The 11,908-nt window shown below is 42.0% G+C and overlaps 1 protein-coding gene across 1 annotated transcript in view; it reads left to right on the forward strand.

The window, feature by feature from the left end:
- THSD7B (thrombospondin type 1 domain containing 7B) overlaps nucleotides 1-11,908 on the forward strand; it is a 557,432-nt gene that overhangs the window by 170,401 nt on the left and 375,123 nt on the right. Inside the window, exon 5 of the mRNA XM_068949257.1 lies at nucleotides 11,777-11,870. The gene's annotated coding sequence lies outside the window, so the exon portion shown is untranslated. The remainder of the gene's footprint in view (nucleotides 1-11,776; nucleotides 11,871-11,908) is intronic.

The following is an 11,908-nucleotide window of genomic DNA, read 5'->3' on the forward strand; positions in this document are numbered from 1 at the left end:
CTGGCATTTTTAGAACAAGACTTTATTGCTAAGAAATTCCTTATTTTTCTCCCAAAGTTAGTTTTACTTACCCTGGGCCTACAGCCCTGCCATAATATACATAGAAAAGCAAAGGCTTCCAGGATGGGAAAGGGCCCTTCTAATAAGGCAAAAGCCAGCCTGGCATCACAGAGATTTCTGTTGTAATTTTCTGTGGATTTTGAATTATGTCAGTCTCTTCTGTGTGGTTATCATATCTAATAATGGAAGTAATAAGTCACTGTAAATAACAGTGTGTATTTCTGGACCATTTCAAGTGAAATAAGCATCAGGAAAATATTCACTAATGTTAATGTTTAAAGTGGAGTTTCCAGCTGCCTTCTCCACCTTGACATTGCTTTTACATGAGAAGCAGTAGGATTTGAAGCCTGTATGGCAATAGGAAAACTTTAAAGGGAGGAGAGGATGGAGTAGTCAAGACTTCCTAGAGCTGGTGTTTCCGAGTGCAGGTACACAACACTGCATCCATTAATACCAGCCACCTAAACTGAGTGCTGTCATCCTAAAAAAAGCTAGAAACACACTGATGACTTCATTCTCAGCTGTAGGAAATCCAAACAGATGTGATTCAATTGATTTCTGTGGAAACAGCTTGATTTAATTGGTTCATGTGAAAAGAAAATCATAGCAATAATCTTTGTAATCGAAGCATGTCTGTGAATCCAGAGGTGTTGTCTGTGGCATGTTTCATGTGCTGGAGTTTCTGGAAGACAGGGACCATCAGAATGATGGTTTGTGTGCTTTGAAAAGGGGGAAGAGAAGGATGATAAAGTGTAATGAAAGTTAGTAAACTGAAAGGATGATACATTCAAGTGGAAAAGGGTGAATGTTATAGCATGCGGGCGATCTAATTAAAACGATCGTTGAATTGCTGAAAATTGCGAGCACCACCTTAGAGTTCTTATAGTTCTACAGACTCGGGCGACAAGGCGCAGATGACTTGCAAGTGAGACATTTATGAGCTCACTGGGAATTTAATCTTCTGGAAGGGGCTGGGACAGCAGGACAAGAAAGATAGTGGCTGTTTTCAGCTTTATAATGCAAGACATGCACTAGGTGATGGTCCAAAGTCTAGGAAAGACTTTAAAAAGCTTGTGATAAAAAGATTCTTATCTTTCTTTGAGAGAAATGGAAACCCTATCAATAATGGAAATTAATGTGTTAATTCTCTCAGAACCTGAGAGAAAAAAACGTGAACCTTCTGATGCCGTTATATTACGGTACGCTTTGAAGATTCCCTTAATAAATGTACCTACTTTAGATAGACCAGGAAGAGCTAGACTGAGAACATCCTGGAGATTTCTGTGGAGATAACTTGAGTTTCATAGGGTTAGATAAAATAATATTGAAAGTGATGGAAATCTTTCAGATTAAGTACCATCTATTGTGTCTTAAGGTAATCTTTAGCCCCTACAGAACAGATTGATAACTCCCAGAGTTTCTCCCCTGTGCAAGCCAGTTTAGACTCTGAAACATAATTTAAGACCTTGTGGAGGAAATGTGGAAAGAAATACCCCAAAGTGCAATGCTTTTATCACTGTAATTAAATTTTATATAATTTAGGTTCCTTTTGATTATACTTCAGTTATAATATTACCAGCACAATTTTGTGCTTTTTGTTCAGTGCTTGCCTATTTCTGGAATTGGAAAGGGGGAAGAACTATGGGAAATTAACTGTTACATTGGTGCTTTTATTAGCTTTATGTTAAATGAGAAGTTAGCCACAAGGGACTGCTCCGGTCTCCTTCCCCCTCAAAAAAAAAAAAAAGGTTAGAAGAGGTCAGATGGAAGATCTGACAGGGCCATTCCTGTTACCGGCAGAGGGAGTGACGCTGACGGATGGCATGGGTGCAGGAAAGAGGGATGTCGCACGCAGCACAGGACAGAAGAGAGAGGTTATATGCTACTTTTACCTATCACAGTGAAAATGCTTAATTTGCTCCTATTTTACATTCTGCGTGAAAACAGGTAAACAGCCCCAAGAAGAATTTTGAACATAGATGACTGAGCAAATAACTTTTTCCCGTACACTTAAGAAATATATTGTTTTATCTTTTTATGATGAAAAAATTTGTCCTGAGTGGATAAACCTCGAGAGCTGCATGCGAGAGGCAGACCGAGGAGGTGATGTGCCTGAAGCTGCATTAGGATGGAGCGGAGGCAAAGGCGTTGCTGGGGATTGTAGAGAACCCTGGGGAAGGAGCATCGCTGCAGTCAGGAGGAGTGCGTGCAGGAGAAGGTGCTATAGAAATATGGGAGGGCAGCAGCAAGAGACAGTAATGCCAGTCGTAAGAGGAATGGGTAACTACCTCAGTATGAGTCCGTTCTGTGGAGCAGAGACTGATGGAGCTGGAGAAGGATGGTGCTGGGGAAAGAAGCTGAGAAAGCAGCTGTAGATCGTGTATTTGCATTTGGGGATACAGGGAAAAAGAGGTTAGCCTTGGTTCAAAGAGAGATAGATAAAGGACAACATAAAGAAGGAGGTCATTTTACGTTCATGCAAAGAGATGGAGAGGAGGGAGAAATAAAGAGGGAAAGAACGCTTGGGGTCTGAAGAAAAACGGGGAGCGAGGTCAAGAAGTCCCTTATGAGGTCCCTCATGCTAGTGGAGGGATAAAAACAAGCAGCAAAGGAAACTTCTGTGGGACTGCCAAAGTTACCTCTGGGAGGGGCACAGAGAAGGGGAAACTGCAATTAAGTGTATAAGGACTCGTACAAGGGAGGGAAGAGGATGAATTTCTACGAGGTCAAGGACAAAGGTGAACACACAATGCAGCAGCTTTGAATAGGTGAAAACCACTTGCAGGATGGACTTCAGCATCAGCTGACAGTCTGATGGCAGATTTTTTCTGTAATAAATGTCTGCTCTATTCCCCTGCGTTCCTGTGATTCCTATCAATGCACCACAATGCACATGAAAGGTCTTTTATAAGTGACCGATCTGAGGACAAATAGAAACTAGTTTCCTAGTAGAAGTGCACTTGAACTGCAAGCAGAACAAAACGCTGTGGAAACTATGAAATGATCTCTGGAGACAAGGGTGGACTAATGGGGATGGAACAGGGCATGCCACATGCACATGTGTCTCTGCAGCCATCCAGCTCGTTCATGCCTTGTACTTCTCAATTTTGACAGGCATAATTATTTTTAAATATATTTTTAAGCTAATTGAATGATTTTTTAAAATCTGTTGGGGTTTGCAGACTTTGAAGAAGGGTTTCAAAGAAAGTAATTGGCTTTGCCGTCATTCAGACACTGAAGCTCAATTTTCAGTGCAAGAGAGCATTAAAAACAGCAAAGAAAAATGGCCTAAGTGCATATAGTTGTAATACATGCTACATTTGTAGCATCCCCAACAGGATACAAAAACAATATAGCTCAGGCACTTTGCTAGGATGAAATAGCATCATTCCTTTGGTATTAGTTTATGGCACATGGAGTCATCTCTTACTTGCAGGAAAAGTCACTGAAATAATTTATGTCACTATTAAACAGCTTCACTGCTGATCCATTGCAGCCTCAGCACATTAACTATATTTACCATCTAAGATACAGAAAGGAATCTGTACTATCTGACGAGGAAGCAATAAAGTTTTAGTGAAATGGATGTAAATCAAAGTTTAAGTTTGCCTAGTAAAAATACATAAAGCTATGCTTCACATCATGTTTTATGCATACGGGTATACTGTACTTATGAATAAAACCTGAATTTATTGATAAATACTATTTCCATATTGTTGATTGTTTTAGTCTGTAAATTAAACACTGTATACATTCAATGATAATCTTAAGAAAAACGAAAGCAGGGGTCGCTGTCACAGTAAGTCTCCTTTGTTTGTTTTTGCAAAAGCCAGAACTATATTGAATGGTAGAAGGGGGAGAGGAAATGGCCTAAAGACGTAAATCTGCTGAGCATTTGTTTCCTGCAACATCTATAGGTTTCAAGTTTGCTGCATATACCTGCATTTCTATTTTCTTTGTGGAACTTGTGGTTTTGCATCAAGCAGTTACTTTATTGTGTCCTGTAGAGCGTCTGTATACTTGACAGACTGGCCACAGGATGGGGTTTAGTGCCATAGTCTTTTCCTGGAAGATGTTTTAGCCACCAGCAACCTTTGTATGTGTCCGGTAATGAAGCACGATGTGGTAACGGTGAAACTTGCCACTTGATTCTTCTGTTCTTGCTCAGTTCTCATGAGCTTGTCATTCACTGACTCCTTTCCCTTTCCCTATATATTAACTCAAATGTTATTAACAAAGACCTTCTTAAAAGTCAGTGAATAGTCATTGGTTTTGTGAGATAGACCCAGATTTTGAATGCAGTTCCTTTCTGTAATGACTATGATCAGTAGTGTCTTGGAGGGAGCGGGCTCAGTTGCTGGACGTACTCTGGGGAGGAGCAACAGCCTCTCGAAGGTAGACTGCAAAACTGCTGAGACTGGAACAGCTAGAGACTCCACAGAGGACAAAGGATATGTTGTATGAGTGATGAGGGCAGGGAGGAAGAGTGTTTTTGGTTTTGAACTTACGTGGTATTTTGCTGTCATGTGAGTGTAGCTCATCTGCCCTAAGCTTGTCTAATTTTTCCAAGACCACTAGTTGGTGTAATAAAACCACTTGCAAATCTTGCCTTGCTTTTGAAGTTATGAAGGTGACTGTTTTTCTCCTGTGTTTTTCCAGGAGAATTCAATTTAAATCTTTGGTGTTCAGGACTGACAAGCCCCTGGCTACCTCCAGAGATAACACGATGCCCTCAGACTCCTGCTGTGGTGTGCCTGCCCGGTTTCAAGGGTGGCTCTGGATTGTGTGCTGTGCAGGCTGCAATACCAAATAAGCTGGCCTTACCTGGCAGGCAAAGCATCTCTCTGTTGAATTAATAGCCTTATATGGCTCACAGAATGAAACTGGAAGGCAATCTGAGGGTGTTATAACATCATTTTCTTCTTCTTTTCTTCTTCTTCTTCTTAACAGAACCGTAACGTCTGTGCCTCTCCAGCAGAAATGACCCTCAAGGTCTGTTACGCCAAGGCATGAGTGGATGCATTTCTTATGGGGATGAAGCAACAAGGTTGTTTGCTGCTGTTGGTTTAAAATAGACTCCTATGGTTACTTTAATGTACCCTTTATCTTTATATTTTGAAGGCTTAAAAATTTTCCCTGACATATATCAGTAAAACAGAAGCTACAGTGCAAGAGTCAACTATAAGATATCCAAGCAGAGGGATGCTTTAAAATGCATCAGCTTCTGCAGCATCTTTCATATGCACAAAGTTATAAGGCCCTGCAGGCTATCTTAATGTGTCCAATGGCCTGTTTTAACAAACACGTCTTGAGGCTTGTGGAAGTAAAGTAAGGTCCTTGCTTGAACGAGTAAGCTGACACTTGGAAAGAGATGCAGTATGATAGGTCTACTGCTCTCCAACCAGTGTGTGCAGAAAAAATAATAGTAAAACTAAAAGATAACATATAAGCAACAAAAAATAGCAAGTATCTCTTCCTGCGCACATCAGTCCTGGCATCATCAGCTCAGCTACCAGTTAGATGGTGAAGGGAAAACAGAGGGAAAATGTGTCTCATTCTAGCACTCAAGATTACATGCCATCAAAAAGGTAAAATTACTCGAGACCCTTCCAGATCACCTGAAAGGAGGGGTTGTATGTATACAGCACATTGAAAGTCTGGTTTTTATCATCTTTGCAAGAAAGCAAATACTTGGTAGGTTTTGTATTTTAAGCAGCGCTCAAGGTGCATGAAAATAAATAAATAAGCTAACCTTAGAGTCTAGGCCCAGGAATGAAAATCTGAGCAGACTTTAGCCTTCATCATCAGCTTAGCTCTCTGGGTGTGACAGGCGATCTTCCTTTTTAATTTTTTAAGATATGCCCTCATCCTTGTAAGCTACCTGAAGCTTGGCAGAAAACAAGATGGCCTCACTTCCTGTGAAAGGCCAGTTTGGAGGGAAAAATTCCCTTCTTGCTTGCATCAATGGATTAGGGAATGGAAAGAAAAATTTATTTTGTGTACACTATTTTTATTCTGTTCCAGCTTTGATCCCTGCAGTGTTTTTTAATGGTAGCATTTTATACATTTTTAAATTATGGATGCTCCATAAAAAAAGATATTCCAGATCATTTTCATTTGGCCAGAATAGATGTGATGTAGGGCCAAGTTACTCAAAAGCATACCTAGGTGAAGACTTTTCTTCCTCCTCAGAGTCCTCTTGAAGTCAGTGGAATTGTCTGTGTCAGTAAAATTATGGATTTGCTGTACTGTAACATGGCGAGATTTTTTTATGAAAAAAATAAATTACAGCCAGAGCTATTTCAGTGAGTAGTCTGACAAAGTATCACTGGTATGGTGAATTTGTCATATTGTGGATAAAGAAAACATAGTGAATTCCTCTATGTTTGCGTCTGTAGGGCTGCTGATCCAAATCTGCATGCAATTAAGTGGGAAACAATGCATACAACTACATCAGTTTTACACACACATACACGCACACTCGCACGCACAAACACCCCTCCCTATTATGTTACTCTATTTTTTAGGAGAGCCGGTCCTTTCACTGCTGATCTTTGACAGTAGTTACTCCATTAACTTATTGTTTCTTCTGCTATCAGAAAAAAAAGATGTTTAAACTTCATTAAATTCCTCTTTTAAGATACTATACAGAAACGCTGTGTCAGAGCCCAAGTTGAAGTGCTCTGGTTACAAGATGAGTCTTTCTTCCTTTCACTCTTCACATCTGTTGTTGTCCTGACCTTTAATTTACTGTATGTTTTCTTTATAAAGGCAGCGTTGCATCCTATCATCATTTCTGGAGTAAATGAACTCTGAGAGCATGATCTGTTCAAAGAGTGCGATATGGTAATTTGCACATTTTGTTAACTGATTTGCAGTCTCGGGGCCAAATCCTGTGATCCTGTGCAAATCTAACAGTGAGTGGAAACAAAAACAACGGAGAGCAGGAGGCAGAGCCGTTCCACTCTGGCGCAACCCAGACCCCAGGCCCCCAGGGGAGACAGGCCCAGTATAAACCTTCTGCCAAGTGACTTGCGCAAATTCCCATAACTCTGTGGATCAGCAGAAAACTAAACCTGAGTATCACAAATGCCAAAATAATGATCTAATCACTGGACCATGTGTCTCCTATTTAACTTGGCTTTAGAATTTGCACTCTGCAGAAGTGAATAGGACAGTTCACACATCCAACTACTGTTATTACAGGTGTCTAAAGACTTGAGCACACATTGATGCATTGGTTTAAACTCATTTCACATTTCAAAGGTTTTCTTTGTGATCAAAGCGGCTAGAGACTTTTTTATAAATGAAAGCAGAGGTTTTGAGACAGAGGATAGAGCCACCACAGAAAAGAAAAGGCTTGGAGAGAGGAGGGGCACTGGGAGACAACCCAAAGCAGTCTTTTCATTCTGGTCTGAATTTGCAAGACTGTGCTGGGAAGACGAATAGCTTCCTGTTTTCTACGTCTGTCTAATCAGGAAGGTTCTGAAATGCAACTGCAACTACAATGCATCTGCAAACACTTCTAATGGTTCTAAAGAATGATTTTTCAGAAGAAAAGTCTGCTTCAAACAAGCCATATTATAATTGCCTTGTACTGTTATGCCATCATTACTCACAGTTACAGCATCAAAGACCAACATTTTATATTCTGGCAGCGGCAATCTGACTATTTGTGTTTACCTGAACTAGTTCGCTTACACAGAGCTTAGTCATTGTTAAATTTGATTATAATAATTACATCAGAACATCGTAACTAAATGCAGTTTTTACAGGAAATTAACAGAAATGCAGCTTCACTAAAAGAATGTTCAAGCTGAACACAAAACTGGTATGGACAATTTGAAGTGGAGGAATAGTCAGGGCACAGACAAAGTCATGTCCTTGCTGTGCTGTGCAGGCTTTGAGTCAAGCATCGCACAGTTGATGCCCTTTATCCAATGATTCTTTGCAGCAAAATGCAGAGTGACCATAGGCAGCAGGGACCAGACTCCAGGACACTGTCTTCCTGCCTGAATCCCCTTCTCACTGGGCTGCCAAGCGTTTGCTGTCTGGCCGTGTATATTCTTGGAATAGCGGGCAAGTTTCATGAGCAGGGAGGAAGCAAGCCTCATTGGGACCCTGCCTGTGCCAGACCAGGGACCGCTCACCCACTCCCTGGAGGATAATCTCAAGGATGCAAAAGGTGGCAGCTGCTGCCTCCTCCTCCTCCTCTAAGCCTGCCTGTGAGGAGCTGGCCTTTACGGTGGTAGTACTGTGAATCAGGGGGGGCATTGTGCCTCAGTTCCTCCTAGACAGGATTGGATCTGAGCAGCAGGTTCCCTCTCTCAGGTTGGTGCATGGGTGCCAGCTTTTGCGGCTGATTTGGAGCCTCCTCGTCTCTGTTCGGGGAGGAGCTACTATATCATTTGCACGCTTGTTAGGCTTAAATCTTCCGAAATGTACTGCAGGACTCTCATGTCGCATTCTAGGAGATTTATGGGCTTCTGTCATAAGGGACGTGAAAGAAACCGTATTAGGTGCAAGGATTTTGTTGGGCTCTGGTATTAGCCTGCGCTTTCCTGATCACAGTCACATGAGGAAAACACCGGGTAAAAAAGGCTTGGCTCAGGGGATAAAATACTACTGCCTCTCCCCTCCCCGTCTGAAGCAAATCCTGATTCATCAGAGCAAATTCCTGTTTTGATCAGTGCGACAGTTTCAGCATTTCCTTCATCCAAGGGAAAGAGCTAGCCAGTGTGATTGATCTGAAATTATGTATGTGACTCTCTGCACTTTGTATTCAATTGCTCTCCTTTCCAGCTATCACCCTCGCTCTGGAGCTAAGGTGGCCTTGTGCAGAGCTAAGGTCCCTAGCCCAGTAGTAGAAGAGCTCTTCTCTAACAGATCCTGACAGTTGTTTTTCACGGGTAGCATCAAGACGATCTGGAAAGATACTAAGCAAAGAGAAAGAGAAGATTCGGATGCTGTCAGAAGATGTCAGAGTGTTTGTTTATTTGTTTTAATTGTTGCAAAGGATGTTCTGGGTCATTAGTCGCAATTCAGGAAGATTTAAGCTAAGGCCACTTTAGCCCAGCTGGAGAGAATAGCTCAAGCTGTTTGCCTCCACATGTGGTTCGTATAGGTGCAGATGTTCATTTGGATGCCTTGAACCAATGTTTGTTCTATCCCCTTGGAAGCTTTACAGTTCTACGTGTCTAAAGTGAGTGAGCGTTGTGGTAAAGAGAAGGGACAGATCCACGAAATTCACAGCCTCTGAGGGTGATGGTTTAAAGCATGACCCTACCTTAGCTTCAGGGAGCTGGGAAAGCTATTATTTTATCAGGAAAATAATAATTGACTACACCCATCAACACTCCTTTGCTGTCTGACTGCTCATTGACTATTTACTGGTCAGATGGTGTGTTAAGGCTAATTTGTAACCTGAGTGCTATATTGGTAGGGATGTGCCTGTGGCTTTGAAGTCTACCAGAGTGTTGATTTGTAGGGCTGTGTTGTTTACCTTTAGAAAGGGCAGAATTACACTGCAACAACAAGAGTGCTCAGAAGGCAGGGTCAGCGGCTGTCATTCGTTCCCTAGAGTCCCATTAGTTAGGCCTTCGTGCCATAGCTTAGGCCAAATGTTCTCAGATGTTTTGTATCCCAGGAACTTCCTGCTGTTTTAGGAGAAAAGCGAGTCAAGATGACTCCCTGGATTCTTATTTGCAATGCTGCTGGTACGAGAATCCCTCACCCCAGATTGTTTTAGGCAAGTGGTTTGTGAAAAACCTGAATATCCAAGTACAGTTGTAAAGAGTGCTGTACAACCCTAATGAGCTTAAACGTTTGTGTAATCCTTAAGTTTAGTACATCCTGGCAGGTTTCCCTGAATAAATGAACTTTTTAGCTAGACCCAGCCACAAGAATCAATTGAATGAGTTAAGCAGAATTCGGCCAGTGTCCATTCTGGTATTCATTCTTGCGTGCGTGACTCTAGGCCTGCATGATTGTGATTACCATTACATCTGTTAGGTAAAATAACTATTTTTCCCTTTTAAGTCCCTAAGAATCTCTAACGTAATTTATGAAAATTCATTGGTTAATTTTTTTCTCTTTTTTCTCTACCTCCAGCCGCCTTTTTGCACATCTGTCCTTATAGACTTGTTAGGACTCAACAGATATAAATGAGGAGGTGCAGCAAAATATCAAGGAACCTCTTTAGGACTTTGTAGGTGATTAGCCAGAATGCTTTGTAACTGATTTTGTGGAGCAGGATAGTTTGGCCCTTGGCATTTGTGATCTATGAACTTGCCACGAGTGCCTCAATCTGTTGCAAAAAGCAGTGGCAAAAAGGTTTGATTTTCTTCAGCAATACTAGTTCAAGCCCTGTATTGCTCCCCAGATCTCTCCTTAGGATGGAAAAGGGGTAAAAGATGGTTTTCCTAATAGTTAAAACTAACCTATCAGTTTCATTTTCATACACCTTTAGGATAGCTATTTGCCTGATTTCTTTGTGTATTTTTCAATTTTACCTAAATGTGGCTCCATTTTTTCATCATCTTCATTCTGTGCTTGCTCCAAATCAATACACCGGATACCATGAGATTAAAATGTTCTCCTAAAGTACAGAAGCAGAAGGGGCTTCTGCGAGGTGCCGGTGACAGAGCCTTTCGAAGGGACGCTGGGGCAGGGAGAAGCGTGCCCTCGGCACTGTCAGCCCCGAAGCGCTCCGAGTGCTGCTCTTTGCAAGGAAGGTTTAATAAACAAACAGCACAACACGCATCTGACAGGCTACAGCAGCTGAACAAACAGACAAGGGTATAATTTATCCCTTTCTCTGTTTTTTCTGTGCCTATTTAATGAATTAGCTAATACGGTGCTTAGTGTGTGATGCCGGTTATGACAGAAGCTGCTTTGCACGTTGTTTTTAGCTTGGTTTAACTGAGAAAAACAGGAGAGAGGGCAAGAGGCTGAAGAGCTGGAAATGACTTAGCACAAGAAAAGGCAAATGGGATGAAGGAGAAGAGAGAAAGGCCATCATCACTAATGACTGCGTGATATAGACACATCCCAGACACAAGGTCCCTAATGATCGGGTCCAGGCTTTAATTATTTGTGCCTTGGTTACTGCAGCATCCTTTTCTCTGCGTTTGACCGTGAAGCTTTGTCTCACTGTAGCCATGCAGAAGGCGGACTGTTTTCCCCGCCGCCCCGGTCACAGCCTCTCCCATGGGTGTCGTCTCCCAGTGAGAGGTGACAGATCAGCTCCGGCCCAGAGCAGCCCCGGACACCAGCTGACTTTGCTACATTTGCAAACACGGTGCCTTCCCTCAAGGTGCCTTCACAGCTTGGGGACACATCTCCAAAATGTTTGTTGCTCCCCTTCACGTTGCTCCTTAAGACTCCTGCTGCCTACAGAAAGTAACTAAGATTTCGGCTCCTCATGTGGTGCGACCACGACCTGTCGTCTTGCCTGATGCTGTCTCCTTGCTCCCTCTCTCCCTTCCCCCATGTTAGATCTGGTTTTGGGGTCGAGGCCATCTTTTTGCTATTTGTTTGTAAAGGATTTATTAGAATGTGTTTAGCTCCTGGGACAAAGGCTTCTAAACACTATGCTAATGCGAATGGTAAAAATATATGAAAAACTGATATTCAGGATCAGCTTTTCCTTGTATTTTGGTCATGTATTTCTTGGTAAATATGATATCAATAACGCTCGCTCTTCCTTCCCGTTTAGATGATGACCTCTAGGGTCATCAATACTGAATGCTTTTTGATTTCACGTGGCAGAAGGGGCCCCTGAATCCAACTGAGATCACCGCTATTTCTGTGTAAGTGCTTCTGCAGTAATTGTGACTGAGAATCATGC

This window comes from Struthio camelus, chromosome 6 (assembly GCF_040807025.1).
Source record: "Struthio camelus isolate bStrCam1 chromosome 6, bStrCam1.hap1, whole genome shotgun sequence".
Taxonomy (NCBI): Eukaryota; Metazoa; Chordata; class Aves; order Struthioniformes; family Struthionidae; genus Struthio; species Struthio camelus.